Source organism: Dendrobates tinctorius, unplaced genomic scaffold (assembly GCF_039654945.1).
Source record: "Dendrobates tinctorius isolate UK_male_01 unplaced genomic scaffold, ASM3965494v1 ptg000652l, whole genome shotgun sequence".
Classification (NCBI taxonomy): domain Eukaryota; kingdom Metazoa; phylum Chordata; class Amphibia; order Anura; family Dendrobatidae; genus Dendrobates; species Dendrobates tinctorius.
In genome coordinates, this window is record NW_027362303.1 from 32,501 (window position 1) to 48,311 (window position 15,811).

The 15,811-nt window shown below is 38.1% G+C and overlaps 5 non-coding genes across 5 annotated transcripts; all 5 read left to right on the forward strand.

Moving 5' to 3' along the window:
* The first annotated feature begins 4,742 nt into the window (after positions 1–4,742).
* TRNAS-AGA (transfer RNA serine (anticodon AGA)) lies at positions 4,743–4,824 on the forward strand. Its single transcript has one exon. It is a non-coding gene; the product is annotated as a tRNA-Ser (tRNA).
* A 654-nt stretch (positions 4,825–5,478) lies between these two features.
* On the forward strand, positions 5,479–5,550 carry TRNAQ-UUG (transfer RNA glutamine (anticodon UUG)). The gene has a single exon. It is a non-coding gene; the product is annotated as a tRNA-Gln (tRNA).
* Positions 5,551–9,851: 4,301 nt separating this feature from the next.
* On the forward strand, positions 9,852–9,933 carry TRNAS-UGA (transfer RNA serine (anticodon UGA)). The gene has a single exon. It is a non-coding gene; the product is annotated as a tRNA-Ser (tRNA).
* Positions 9,934–10,587: 654 nt separating this feature from the next.
* On the forward strand, positions 10,588–10,659 carry TRNAQ-UUG (transfer RNA glutamine (anticodon UUG)). The gene has a single exon. It is a non-coding gene; the product is annotated as a tRNA-Gln (tRNA).
* A 1,495-nt stretch (positions 10,660–12,154) lies between these two features.
* On the forward strand, positions 12,155–12,226 carry TRNAE-UUC (transfer RNA glutamic acid (anticodon UUC)). The gene has a single exon. It is a non-coding gene; the product is annotated as a tRNA-Glu (tRNA).
* The last annotated feature ends 3,585 nt before the right edge of the window (positions 12,227–15,811 follow it).

Here is a 15,811-nt window from a genome sequence, read left to right on the forward strand (position 1 = left end):
CTATTAGAAAACATGTGTGAAACTCATAAAAGCTTGACGTCTGAGTAGTCGTGGCCGAGTGGTCTGAAATCCATTGGGGTCTCCCCGCGCAGGTTCAAATTCTGCCGACTACGTCTATGTTTCAATAACTTTTTGACCTTTTATCTTTGTTGTTCAATTTGCATGTTTACTAGTCTATTCCCCATGACAGTGATCTGTGATGGAGCGAGTTTCTAGGACCAAACTGACTTTATCTTTGACTGTTCTTTAGATAATCTATTCTGGAGCAACATTACATGTGCGACTTGCCGCTAATCAAAAGAAGCACCGTGGGTGCCATCAGGTAAGAGGTTTTTCTCTTGATCTTGTCCAGCAGCCACAGACCGCTGTCCTGGCTAATGGACTGGGACATGCACTTTGATTTGCACAAACCTTAAATTATCTCTCAGATGAAGCCTTTTACCATGCAATGCTAATCTTTATCAACTACTGGATGAACAGTTTTCTAACAGTATAAGTTTTGCAATTTATTTTTTTCACACTTTTTCCAAGTAACAGATACAGCAATCTTTTTACTAGCCACTTTTCATCAACATTTCAAACTGTCCTAGCTGTGATATCGTGGAAATGTTGGTAAATTTGTGGAATGAAAGGTTATAAGATATCAATTTACCATTGTGTATGATTGCAGATTTGCACTGCAGCTTTAGAGCCTGTTTTCGCCATCGTTCACGATTTCATATGCTTTATTCTGCACAACAAGCCGCAGCCATGACTGTGTAATGGTTAGCACTCTGGACTTTGAATCCTGTGATCTGAGTTCAAATCTCAGTGGAACCTGGACACACATTTCGATTTTTCCATCTGCACTCAAATCGACGATGCCCAATGTTTATGATGAAACAAGCAATTTAAAATCCACATAATAAAAGACAAAAAAAGAGTTCAAGGATTCATGGAATACCATGGTCAAAGCTGTCAATCAAGTAGGATTAGCAAAAATTAAAATTGTTTATGTCACTCATTTTCAATGTCATACCAAGCAATCTCATTATTCACATAACACTCTTTCCAAGTGGGTGAATCTGACAAGGATTTGAAGCCAAAATGGCTTCAGGAAGTGTTTTTGATTTTTCTCTAAGCCATCTTTTCTTGTGTTTTCCAGAATTTCCTAAAGTGCCTTATAAACATTTTTGGTGGTGTTTTTCTAAAAATTCTTTTCGGCGTCTTTTGAATGTGTTTTGTGGCTTTTTTTGTAGCACACAAAAGTCAATCAGGACCCTTTCGAACCTTACCGTTGACTTGTATTATAGGTATGGAGCTGTTCAAAGTGAAAAACAGCTGAAGATTGATATGGTAATTTCAGTTAACCGCTGGACATTTTTGGAAACTTGAGATGGTTAATAGACGCTCCAAAGCCTGATCAAATGAACATCAAGTCTTTTTTACTTGGAAATGATTATGTTCAGTCTTCTCATCATTTTTGGATTATTTTTAAAGATGTTTTTGGAGCTGACTGACTCCAAATCCACATTATGAAGAGGGAAAAGCTTTAAACTGTGAATGGTTCCCATGGATGATGAATTTAAATCAGATTTTTGCATTTTACTGAGACCTTGTATTTTCTTTTCTTTTTCTGAGATGTCTTCCAGAGGGTTGATCACTGAGCTTGATCATGGAGCTATTAGAAAACGTGTGTGAAACTCATAACAGCTTGACGTCTGAGTAGTCGTAGCCGAGTGGTTAAGGCGATGGACTAGAAAGCCATTGGGGTCTCACCGCGCAGGTTCAAATCATGCCGACTACGTCTATGTTTCAATAACTTTTTGACCTTTTACCTTTGTTGTTCAATTTGCATGTTTACTAGTCTATTCCCCATGACAGTGATATGTGATGGAGCGAGTTTCTAGGACCAAACTGACTTTATCTTTGACTGTTCTTTAGATAACACAGGTCAACGAAAAAAATTTTTTTTTCTGGTGTCCAAAATATTTTAATGAATTTGGGGTATTTTTGGGGTGCTGATTCTGAATATGTCATCAGTTTTGCCAGATTGGCTCAAGTTTTTGAGATTTTTGGTATCTTATTTATAGCACTTGTTGGTAAATGCGACGCATCATCTCATTAATTTCTTTGGATTAGTACTTGAACTGAGCAGTTCTCAATATAGTTTTGTGTTAATTAGTGTTCTAAAAGTTTGTTCATAGCTTGATTTTTGCACTAACTTTATGTTGTTGTCTGTTTTCCAGTGAAAAGCATGAACTCATCATGAAGAAGTTGTCTTAACGATCCAGACTCATTCTGTTACATTTGTGGTGAATATACACTGCCAAAACATAGAAGAAACATAACAGACTTCGTAAAAAAAGTGTATTTTGCCTATTTTGGGGTTATGCTTGGGGACCAAGACAAGTTTTGGGCACCACACATAGTGTGCAAAGCATGTATCGAATTATTACGAAAATGGAGCAAAGGACAAAGAAAAAGCTTCAAATTTGGTGTTCCAATGGTGTGGAGAGAGCCAAAAAATCATCATGATGACTGTTATTTCTGTGCAGTGCAAGTGCAAGGATTCAATAAGCATAAGAAACGAAAATGGGAGTAACATGGAATCTGCAAGAAGGCCTGTCCCTCATTGTGAAGATGTGCCTGTACCTGTGTTTACCATAAATAACAGTCATCATGATGATTTTTTGGCTCTCTCCACACCATTGGAACACCAAATTTGAAGCTTTTTCTTTGTCCTTTGCTCCATTTTCGTAATAATTCGATACATGCTTTGCACACTATGTGTGGTGCCCAAAACTTGTCTTGGTCCCCAAGCATAACCCCAAAATAGGCAAAATACACTTTTTTTACGAAGTCTGTTATGTTTCTTCTATGTTTTGGCAGTGTGTATTCACCACAAATGTAACAGAATGAGTCTGGATCGTTAAGACAACTTCTTCTTGATGAGTTCATGCTTTTCACTGGAAAACAGACAACAACATAAAGTTAGTGCAAAAATCAAGCTATGAACAAACTTTTAGAACACTAATTAACACAAAACTATATTGAGAACTGCTCAGTTCAAGTACTAATCCAAAGAAATTAATGAGATGATGCGTCGCATTTACCAACAAGTGCTATAAATAAGATACCAAAAATCTCAAAAACTTGAGCCAATCTGGCAAAACTGATGACATATTCAGAATCAGCACCCCAAAAATACCCTAAATTCGATGAAATATCTTTGGCACCAAAAATGCTGTTGACCAGTGTAATCTATTCTGGAGCAAAATTACATGTGCGACTTGCCGCTAATCAAAAGAAGCACCGTGGGTGCCATCAGGTAAGAGGTTTTTCTCTTGATCTTGTCCAGCAGCCACAGACCGCTGTCCTGGCTAATGGACTGGGACATGCACTTTGATTTGCACAAACCTTAAATTATCTCTCAGATGAAGCCTTTTACCATGCAATGCTAATCTTTATCAACTACTGGATGAACAGTTTTCTAACAGTATAAGTTTTGCAATTTATTTTTTTCACACTTTTTCCAAGTAACAGATACAGCAATCTTTTTACTAGCCACTTTTCATCAACATTTCAAACTGTCCTAGCTGTGATATCGTGGAAATGTTGGTAAATTTGTGGAATGAAAGGTTATAAGATATCAATTTACCATTGTGTATGATTGCAGATTTGCACAGCAGCTTTGGAGCCTGTTTTCGCCATCGTTCACAATTTCATATGCTTTATTCAGCACAACAAGCCGCAGCCATGACTGTGTAATGGTTGGTTCCATGGTGTAATCGTTAGTACTCTGGACTTTGAATCCTGTGATCTGTATTCAAATCTCAGTGGAACCTGGGCACACATTTCAATTTTTCCATCTGCACTCAGATCGACGATGCCCAATGTTTATGATGAAACAAGCAATTTAAAATCCACATAATAAAAGACAAAAAAAGAGTTCAAGGATTCATGGAATACCATGGTCAATGCTGTCAATCAAGTAGGATTAGCAAAAATTAAAATTGTCTATGTCACTCATTGTCTATGTCATACCAAGCAATCTCATACTCTGTGACTTGAGTCAATATTCACATAACACTCTTTCCAAGTGGGTGAATCTGACAAGGATTTGAAGCCAAAATGGCTTCAGGAAGTGTTTTTGATTTTTCTCTAAGCCATCTTTTCTTGTGTTTTCCAGAATTTCCTAAAGTGCCTTATAAACATTTTTGGTGGTGTTTTTCTAAAAATTCTTTTCGGCGTCTTTTGAATGTGTTTTGTGGCTTTTTTTGTAGCACACAAAAGTCAATCAGGACCCTTTATAGGGTCTTTCGAACCTTACCCTTGACTTGTATTATAGGTATGGAGCTGTTCAAAGTGAAAAACAGCTGAAGATTGATATGGTAATTTCAGTTAACCGCTGGACATTTTTGGAAACTTGAGATGGTTAATAGATGCTCCAAAGCCTGATCAAATGAACATCAAGTCTTTTTTACTTGGAAATGATTATGTTCAGTCTTCTCAGCATTTTTGGATTATTTTTAAAGATGTTTTTGGAGCTGACTGACTCCAAATCCACATTATGAAGAGGGAAAAGCTTTAAACTGTGAATGGTTCCCATTGATGATGACTTTAAATCAGATTTTTGCATTTTACTGAGACCTTGTATTTTCTTTTCATTTTCTGAGATGTCTTCCAGAGGGTTGATCACTGAGCTTGATCATGGTGCTATTAGAAAACATGTGTGAAACTCATAACAGCTTGACGTCCGAGTAGTCGTGGCCGAGTGGTTAAGTCGATGGACTAGAAATCCATTGGGGTCTCCCCGCGCAGGTTCAAATCCTGCCGACTACGTCTATGTTTCAATAACTTTTTGACCTTTTATCTTTGTTGTTCAATTTGCATTTTTACTAGTCTATTCCCCATGACAGTGATCTGTGATGGAGCGAGTTTCTAGGACCAAACTGACTTTATCTTTGACTGTTCTTTAGATAATCTATTCTGGAGCAACATTACATGTGCGACTTGCCGCTAATCAAAAGAAGCACCGTGGGTGCCATCAGGTAAGAGGTTTTTCTCTTGATCTTGTCCAGCAGCCACAGACCGCTGTCCTGGCTAATGGACTGGGACATGCACTTTGATTTGCACAAACCTTAAATTATCTCTCAGATGAAGCCTTTTACCATGCAATGCTAATCTCTATCAACTACTGGATGAACAGTTTTCTAACAGTATAAGTTTTGCAATTTATTTTTTTCACACTTTTTCCAAGTAACAGATACAGCAATCTTTTTACTAGCCACTTTTCATCAACATTTCAAACTGTCCTAGCTGTGATATCGTGGAAATGTTGGTAAATTTGTGGAATGAAAGGTTATAAGATATCAATTTACCATTGTGTATGATTGCAGATTTGCACTGCAGCTTTGGAGCCTGTTTTCGCCATCGTTCACGATTTCATATGCTTTATTCAGCACAACAAGCCGCAGCCAAGAATGTGTCATGGTTGGTTCCATGGTGTAATGGTTAGCACTCTGGACTTTGAATCCAGTGATCTGAGTTGAAATCTCAGTAGAACCTGAGCACACATTTTGATTTTTCCATCTGCACTCAGATCGACGATGCCCAATGTTTATGATGAAACAAGCAATTTAAAATACACATAATAAAAGACAAAAAAAGAGTTCAAGGATTCATGGAATACCATGGTCAAAGCTGTCAATCAAGTAGGATTAGCAAAAATTAAAATTGTCTGTCACTCATTGTCTATGTCATACCAAGCGATCTCATACTCTGTGACTTGAGTCAATATTCACATAACACTCTTTCCAAGTGGGTGAATCTGACAAGGATTTGAAGCCAAAATGGCTTCAGGAAGTGTTTTTGATTTTTCTCTAAGCCATCTTTTCTTGTTTTTTCCAGAATTTCCTAAAGTGCCTTATAAACATGTTTGGTGGTGTTTTTCTAAAAATTCTTTTTGGCGTCATTTGAATGTGTTTTGTGGCTTTTTTTGTAACAAACAAAAGTCAATCAGGACCCTTTATAGGGTCTTTCGAACCTTACCCTTGAGTTGTATTATAGGTATGGAGCTGTTCAAAGTGAAAAACAGCTGAAGATTGATATGGTAATTTCAGTTAACCGCTGGACATTTTTGGAAACTTGAGATGGTTAATAGACGCTCCAAAACCTGATCAAATGAACATCAAGTCTTTTTTACTTGGAAATGATTATGTTCAGTCTTCTCAGCATTTTTGGATTATTTTTAAGGATGTTTTTGGAGCTGACTGACTCCAAATCCACATTATGAAGAGGGAAAAGCTTTAAACTGTGAATGGTTCCCATTGATGATGACTTTAAATCAGATTTTGCATTTTACTGAGACCTTGTATTTTCTTTTCATTTTCTGAGATGTCTTCCAGTGGGTTGATCACTGAGCTTGATCATGGTGCTATTAGAAAACATGTGTGAAACTCATAAAAGCTTGACGTCTGAGTAGTCGTGGCCGAGTGGTCTGAAATCCATTGGGGTCTCCCCGCGCAGGTTCAAATTCTGCTGTCTATGTTTTAATAACTTTTTGACCTTTTATCTTTGTTGTTCAATTTGCATGTTTACTAGTCTATTCCCCATGACAGTGATCTGTGATGGAGCGAGTTTCTAGGACCAAACTGACTTTATCTTTGACTGTTCTTTAGATAATCTATTCTGGAGCAACATTACATGTGCGACTTGCCGCTAATCAAAAGAAGCACCGTGGGTGCCATCAGGTAAGAGGTTTTTCTCTTGATCTTGTCCAGCAGCCACAGACCGCTGTCCTGGCTAATGGACTGGGACATGCACTTTGATTTGCACAAACCTTAAATTATCTCTCAGATGAAGCCTTTTACCATGCAATGCTAATCTTTATCAACTACTGGATGAACAGTTTTCTAACAGTATAAGTTTTGCAATTTATTTTTTTCACACTTTTTCCAAGTAACAGATACAGCAATCTTTTTACTAGCCACTTTTCATCAACATTTCAAACTGTCCTAGCTGTGATATCGTGGAAATGTTGGTAAATTTGTGGAATGAAAGGTTATAAGATATCAATTTACCATTGTGTATGATTGCAGATTTGCACTGCAGCTTTGGAGCCTGTTTGCGCCATCGTTCACGATTTCATATGCTTTATTCTGCACATCAGGCTGCAGCCATGACTGTGTAATGGTTAGCACTCTGGACTTTGTAATTCTGTGATCTGAGTTCAAATCTCAGTGGAACCTGGGCACACATTTCGATTTTTCCATCTGCACTCAGATCGACGATGCCCAATGTTTATGATGAAACAAGCAATTTAAAATCCACATAATAAAAGACAAAAAAAGAGTTCAAGGATTCATGGAATACCATGGTCAAAGCTGTCAATCAAGTAGGATTAGCAAAAATTAAAATTGTTTATGTCACTCATTGTCAATGTCATACCAAGCAATCTCATTATTCACATAACACTCTTTCCAAGTGGGTGAATCTGACAAGGATTTGAAGCCAAAATGGCTTCAGGAAGTGTTTTTGATTTTTCTCTAAGCCATCTTTTCTTGTGTTTTCCAGAATTTCCTAAAGTGCCTTATAAACATTTTTGGTGGTGTTTTTCTAAAAATTCTTTTCGGCGTCTTTTGAATGTGTTTTGTGGCTTTTTTTGTAGCACACAAAAGTCAATCAGGACCCTTTATAGGGTCTTTCGAACCTTACCGTTGACTTGTATTATAGGTATGGAGCTGTTCAAAGTGAAAAACAGCTGAAGATTGATATGGTAATTTCAGTTAACCGCTGGACATTTTTGGAAACTTGAGATGGTTAATAGACGCTCCAAAGCCTGATCAAATGAACATCAAGTCTTTTTTACTTGGAAATGATTATGTTCAGTCTTCTCAGCATTTTTGGATTATTTTTAAAGATGTTTTTGGAGCTGACTGACTCCAAATCCACATTATGAAGAGGGAAAAGCTTTAAACTGTGAATGGTTCCCATGGATGATGAATTTAAATCAGATTTTTGCATTTTACTGAGACCTTGTATTTTCTTTTCTTTTTCTGAGATGTCTTCCAGAGGGTTGATCACTGAGCTTGATCATGGAGCTATTAGAAAACGTGTGTGAAACTCATAACAGCTTGACGTCTGAGTAGTCGTGGCCGAGTGGTTAAGGCGATGGACTAGAAAGCCATTGGGGTCTCACCGCGCATGTTCAAATCCTGCCGACTACGTCTATGTTTCAATAACTTTTTGACCTTTTACCTTTGTTGTTCAATTTGCATGTTTACTAGTCTATTCCCCATGACAGTGATATGTGATGGAGCGAGTTTCTAGGACCAAACTGACTTTATCTTTGACTGTTCTTTAGATAATCTATTCTGGAGCAACATTACATGTGCGACTTGCCGCTAATCAAAAGAAGCACCGTGGGTGCCATCAGGTAAGAGGTTTTTCTCTTGATCTTGTCCAGCAGCCACAGACCGCTGTCCTGGCTAATGGACTGGGACATGCACTTTGATTTGCACAAACCTTAAATTATCTCTCAGATGAAGCCTTTTACCATGCAATGCTAATCTTTATCAACTACTGGATGAACAGTTTTCTAACAGTATAAGTTTTGCAATTTATTTTTTTCACACTTTTTCCAAGTAACAGATACAGCAATCTTTTTACTAGCCACTTTTCATCAACATTTCAAACTGTCCTAGCTGTGATATCGTGGAAATGTTGGTAAATTTGTGGAATGAAAGGTTATAAGATATCAATTTACCATTGTGTATGATTGCAGATTTGCACTGCAGCTTTGGAGCCTGTTTTCGCCATCGTTCACAATTTCATATGCTTTATTCAGCACAACAAGCCGCAGCCATGACTGTGTAATGGTTGGTTCCATGGTGTAATGGTTAGCACTCTGGACTTTGAATCCTGTGATCTGAATTCAAATCTCAGTGGAACCTGGGCACACATTTCGATTTTTCCATCTGCACTCAGATCGACGATGCCCAATGTTTATGATGAAACAAGCAATTTAAAATCCACATAATAAAAGACAAAAAAAGAGTTCAAGGATTCATGGAATAGCATGGTCAAAGCTGTCAATCAAGTAGCATTAGCAAAAATTAAAATTGTCTATGTCACTCATTGTCTATGTCATACCAAGCAATCTCATACTCTGTGACTTGAGTCAATATTCACATAACACTCTTTCCAAGTGGGTGAATCTGACAAGGATTTGAAGCCAAAATGGCTTCAGGAAGTGTTTTTGATTTTTCTCTAAGCCATCTTTTCTTGTGTTTTCCAGAATTTCCTAAAGTGCCTTATAAACATTTTTGGTGGTGTTTTTCTAAAAATTCTTTTCGGCGTCTTTTGAATGTGTTTTGTGGCTTTTTTTGTAGCACACAAAAGTCAATCAGGACCCTTTATAGGGTCTTTCGAACCTTACCCTTGACTTGTATTATAGGTATGGAGCTGTTCAAAGTGAAAAACAGCTGAAGATTGATATGGTAATTTCAGTTAACCGCTGGACATTTTTGGAAACTTGAGATGGTTAATAGATGCTCCAAAGCCTGATCAAATGAACATCAAGTCTTTTTTACTTGGAAATGATTATGTTCAGTCTTCTCAGCATTTTTGGATTATTTTTAAAGATGTTTTTGGAGCTGACTGACTCCAAATCCACATTATGAAGAGGGAAAAGCTTTAAACTGTGAATGGTTCCCATTGATGATGACTTTAAATCAGATTTTTGCATTTTACTGAGACCTTGTATTTTCTTTTCATTTTCTGAGATGTCTTCCAGAGGGTTGATCACTGAGCTTGATCATGGTGCTATTAGAAAACATGTGTGAAACTCATAACAGCTTGACGTCCGAGTAGTCGTGGCCGAGTGGTTAAGGCGATGGACTTGAAATCCATTGGGGTCTCCCCGCGCAGGTTCAAATCCTGCTGACTACGTCTATGTTTCAATAACTTTTTGACCTTTTATCTTTGTTGTTCAATTTGCATGTTTACTAGTCTATTCCCCATGACAGTGTTCTGTGATGGAGCGAGTTTCTAGGACCAAACTGACTTTATCTTTGACTGTTCTTTAGATAATCTATTCTGGAGCAACATTACATGTGCGACTTGCCGCTAATCAAAAGAAGCACCGTGGGTGCCATCAGGTAAGAGGTTTTTCTCTTGATCTTGTCCAGCAGCCACAGACCGCTGTCCTGGCTAATGGACTGGGACATGCACTTTGATTTGCACAAACCTTAAATTATCTCTCAGATGAAGCCTTTTACCATGCAATGCTAATCTCTATCAACTACTGGATGAACAATTTTCTAACAGTATAAGTTTTGCAATTTATTTTTTTCACACTTTTTCCAAGTAACAGATACAGCAATCTTTTTACTAGCCACTTTTCATCAACATTTCAAACTGTCCTAGCTGTGATATCGTGGAAATGTTGGTAAATTTGTGGAATGAAAGGTTATAAGATATCAATTTACCATTGTGTATGATTGCAGATTTGCACTGCAGCTTTGGAGCCTGTTTTCGCCATCGTTCACGATTTCATATGCTTTATTCAGCACAACAAGCCGCAGCCAAAAATGTGTCATGGTTGGTTCCATGGTGTAATGGTTAGCACTCTGGACTTTGAATCCAGTGATCTGAGTTGAAATCTCAGTAGAACCTGGGCACACATTTCGATTTTTCCATCTGCACTCAGATCGACGATGCCCAATGTTTATGATGAAACAAGCAATTTAAAATCCACATAATAAAAGACAAAAAAAGAGTTCAAGGATTCATGGAATACCATGGTCAAAGCTGTCAATCAAGTAGGATTAGCAAAAATTAAAATTGTCTATGTCACTCATTGTCTATGTCATACCAAGCAATCTCATACTCTGTGACTTGAGTCAATATTCACATAACACCCTTTACAAGTGGGTGAATCTGACAAGGATTTGAAGCCAAAATGGCTTCAGGAAGTTTTTTTGATTTTTCTCTAAGCCATCTTTTCTTGTGTTTTCCAGAATTTCCTAAAGTGCCTTATAAACATTTTTGGTGGTGTTTTTCTAAAAATTCTTTTCGGCGTCTTTTGAATGTGTTTTGTGGCTTTTTTTGTAGCACACAAAAGTCTATCAGGACCCTTTATAGGGTCTTTCGAACCTTACCGTTGACTTGTATTATAGGTATGGAGCTGTTCAAAGTAAAAAACAGCTGAAGATTGATATGGTAATTTCAGTTAACGGCTGGACATTTTTGGAAACTTGAGATGGTTAATAGACGCTCCAAAGCCTGATCAAATGAACATCAAGTCTTTTTTACTTGGAAATGATTATGTTCAGTCTTCTCAGCATTTTTGGATTATTTTTAAAGATGTTTTTGGAGCTGACTAACTCCAAATCCACATTATGAAGAGGGAAAAGCTTTAAACTGTGAATGGTTCCCATTGATGATGACTTTAAATCAGATTTTTGCATTTTACTGAGACCTTGTATTTTCTTTTCATTTTCTGAGATGTCTTCCAGAGGGTTGATCACTGAGCTTGATCATGGTGCTATTAGAAAACATGTGTGAAACTCATAACAGCTTGACGTCTGAGTAGTCGTGGCCGAGTGATTAAGGCGATGGACTAGAAAAACATTGGGGTCTCTCCGCGCAGGTTCAAATCCTGCCGACTACGTCTATGTTTCAATAACTTTTTGACCTTTTATCTTTGTTGTTCAATTTGCATGTTTACTAGTCTATTCCCCATGACAGTGATCTGTGATGGAGCGAGTTTCTAGGACCAAACTGACTTTATCTTTGACTGTTCTTTAGATAATCTATTCTGGAGCAACATTACATGTGCGACTTGCTGCTAATCAAAAGAAGCACCGTGGGTGCCATCAGGTAAGAGGTTTTTCTCTTGATCTTGTCCAGCAGCCACAGACCGCTGTCCTGGCTAATGGACTGGGACATGCACTTTGATTTGCACAAACCTTAAATTATCTCTCAGATGAAGCCTTTTACCATGCAATGCTAATCTTTATCAACTACTGGATGAACAGTTTTCTAACAGTATAAGTTTTGCAATTTATTTTTTTCACACTTTTTCCAAGTAACAGATACAGCAATCTTTTTACTAGCCACTTTTCATCAACATTTCAAACTGTCCTAGCTGTGATATCGTGGAAATGTTGGTTCCATGGTGTAATGGTTAGCACTCTGGACTTTCAATCCTGTGATCTGAGTTCAAATTTCAGTGGAACCTGGGCACACATTTCGTTTTTTCCATCTGCACTCAGATCGACGATGCCCAATGTTTATGATGAAACAAGCAATTTAAAATCCACATAATAAAAGACAAAAAAAGAGTTCAAGGATTCATGGAATACCATGGTCAAAGCTGTCAATCAAGTAGGATTAGCAAAAATTAAAATTGTCTATGTCATACCAAGCAATCTCATACTCTGTGACTTGAGTCAATATTCACATAACACTCTTTCCAAGTGGGTGAATCTGACAAGGATTTGAAGCCAAAATGGCTTCAGGAAGTGTTTTTGATTTTTCTCTAAGCCATCTTTTCTTGTGTTTTCCAGAATTTCCTAAAGTGCCTTATAAACATTTTTGGTGGTGTTTTTCTAAAAATTTTTTTGGGCGTCTTTTGAATGTGTTTTGTGGCTTTTTTTGTAGCACACAAAAGTCAATCAGGACCCTTTATAGGGTCTTTCGAACCTTACCGTTGACTTTTATTATAGGTATGGAGCTGTTCAAAGTGAAAAACAGCTGAAGATTGATATGGTAATTTCAGTTAACCGCTGGACATTTTTGGAAACTTGAGATGGTTAATAGACACTCCAAAGCCTGATCAAATGAACATCAAGTCTTTTTTACTTGGAAATGATTATGTTCAGTCTTCTCAGCATTTTTGGATTATTTTTAAGGATGTTTTTGGAGCTGACTGACTCCAAATCCACATTATGAAGAGGGAAAAGCTTTAAACTGTGAATGGTTCCCATTGATGATGACTAGTGTTGAGCATTCCGATACCGCAAGTATCGGGTATCGGCCGATACTTGCTGTATCGGAATTCCGATACCGACTTCCGATATTTTTTCAATATCGGAATTCGGCATCGGAATCGGAAGTTCCAAGTTGATTGACAGCCTGACGTCATCATGATGCGCGGTGTGTGCGCATCATGATGCGCCGTCATTTCGGGCCTTCCGGGGGTCTCTGCCGGCCTGCCGTGGGGCTGTGTGGACTGCCCGGGGTCTGTACCGGCCTGCCGGGGGGCTGTGCCGGCCTGCCGGTGGTCTGTGCACCCTGTGGGGGTCTGTACCGGCCTGCCGGGGGGCTGTGCCGGCCTGCCGGTGGTCTGTGCACCCTGTGGGGGTCTGTACCGGCCTGCCGGGGGGCTGTGCTGGCCTGCCGGTGGTCTGTGCACCCTGTGAGGGTCTGTACCGGCCTGCCGGGGGGCTGTGCCGGCCTGCCGGGGGGCTGTGCTGATGTCCGGGGGTCTGTGCAAGCATCGTCCAATGGGACTACAAGTCCCATCTGGCGATGCCTGCTACTATGACAGTGATTGACACATTAGCCAATGATGGGACAGTAGTAGTCCCATCATCCGGCTAATGTGTTAAATGTTAAAAAAAAAAAAAAAAAAATACTACATACATACATACTACATGCATGCTACATACATACTACATGCTACATACATACATGCTACATACATACTACATATATACTACATGCATGCTACATACATACTACATGCTACATACATACTACATGCTACATACATACTACATATATACTACATGCATGCTACATACATACTACATGCTACATACATACTACATGCATGCTACATACATACTACATGCATGCTACATACATACTACATGCTACATACTACATGCTACATACATACTACATATATACTACATGCATGCTACATACATACTACATGCTACATACATACTACATATATACTACATGCATGCTACATACATACTACATATATACTACATGCATGCTACATACATACTACATGCTACATACATACTACATGCATGCTACATACATACTACATGCATGCTACATACATACTACATGCTACATACATACTACATGCTACATACATACTACATATATACTACATGCATGCTACATACATACTACATGCTACATACATACTACATATGTACTACATGCATGTTACACACATACTACATGCTACATACATACTACATGCATGCTACATACATACTACATGCTACATACATACTACATGCTACATACATACTACATGCTACATACATACTACATATATACTACATGCATGCTACATACATACTACATGCTACATACATACTACATATATACTACATGCATGCTACATACATACTACATGCTACATATATACTACATGCTACATACATACTACATATATACTACATACATGCTACATACATACTGCATGCTACATACATACTACATGCATGCTACATGCATGCTACATACATACTACATACATACTACATACATACTACATGCATGCTACATGCATGCTACATACATACTACATACATACTACATACATACTACATGCATGCTACATGCATGCTACATGCTACATACATACTACATACATACTACATGCTACATACATGCTACATACATACTACATACATACTACATGCTACATACATACTACATATACACTACATGCATGCTACATACATACTACATGCTACATACATACCACATACATACTACATACATGCTACATACATACTACATATATACTACATGCATGCTACATACATACTACATATATACTACATGCTACATATATACTACATGCTACATGCATGCTACATACATACTACATACATACTACATGCTACATACATACAACATATATACTACATACATACAATACATTCATACAATACATACATAGACATACAGTACATATAACATAGAGTAACATACTTACCAATACTTGTCACATTGTTCCCTGAAGCCATTGTCTTTTCCGGAATAAATATTAACATAACAAACCACAAAAATACTCACCCACGATCCGAAGCAGTCCACGAGTGTGTCCCACGACGATCTTGGGTAGAGAACTGCAGCATCAGATGATGCTGCCGTTCTCTACGGGCTGCAGGAATCCAATGACGGAAGGTAGGTATCCTTCCGCACTGTATTCCTCCGCCACTTAAAAAAAAAAAAGTCCCTAGTCTCACTTTATGCCATTGCTGCGTGGGAAATTCCCACACAGCAATGGCATAAAGTGAGACTAGGGACTTTTTTTTTTTAAGTGGCGGAGGAATACAGTGCGGAAGGATACCTACCTTCCGTCATTGGATTCCTGCAGCCCGTAGAGAACGGCAGCATCATCTGATGCTGCAGTTCTCTACCCAAGATCGTCGTGGGACACACTCGTGGACTGCTTCGGATCGTGGGTGAGTATTTTTGTGGTTTGTTATGTAAATATTTATTCCGGAAAAGACAATGGCTTCGGGGAACAATGTGACAAGTATTGGTAAGTATGTTACTCTATGTTATATGTACTGTATGTCTATGTATGTATTGTATGAATGTATTGTATGTATGTAGTATATATGTGGTATGTATGTAGCATGTAGTATGTATGTAGTATGTATGTAGCATGCATGTAGTATATATGTAGTATGTATGTAGCATGTATGTAGTATGTATGTGGTATGTATGTAGCATGTAGTATGTATGTAGCATGCATGTAGTATATATGTAGTATGTATGTAGTATGTATGTAGCATGTAGCATGCATGTAGCATGCATGTAGTATGTATGTAGTATG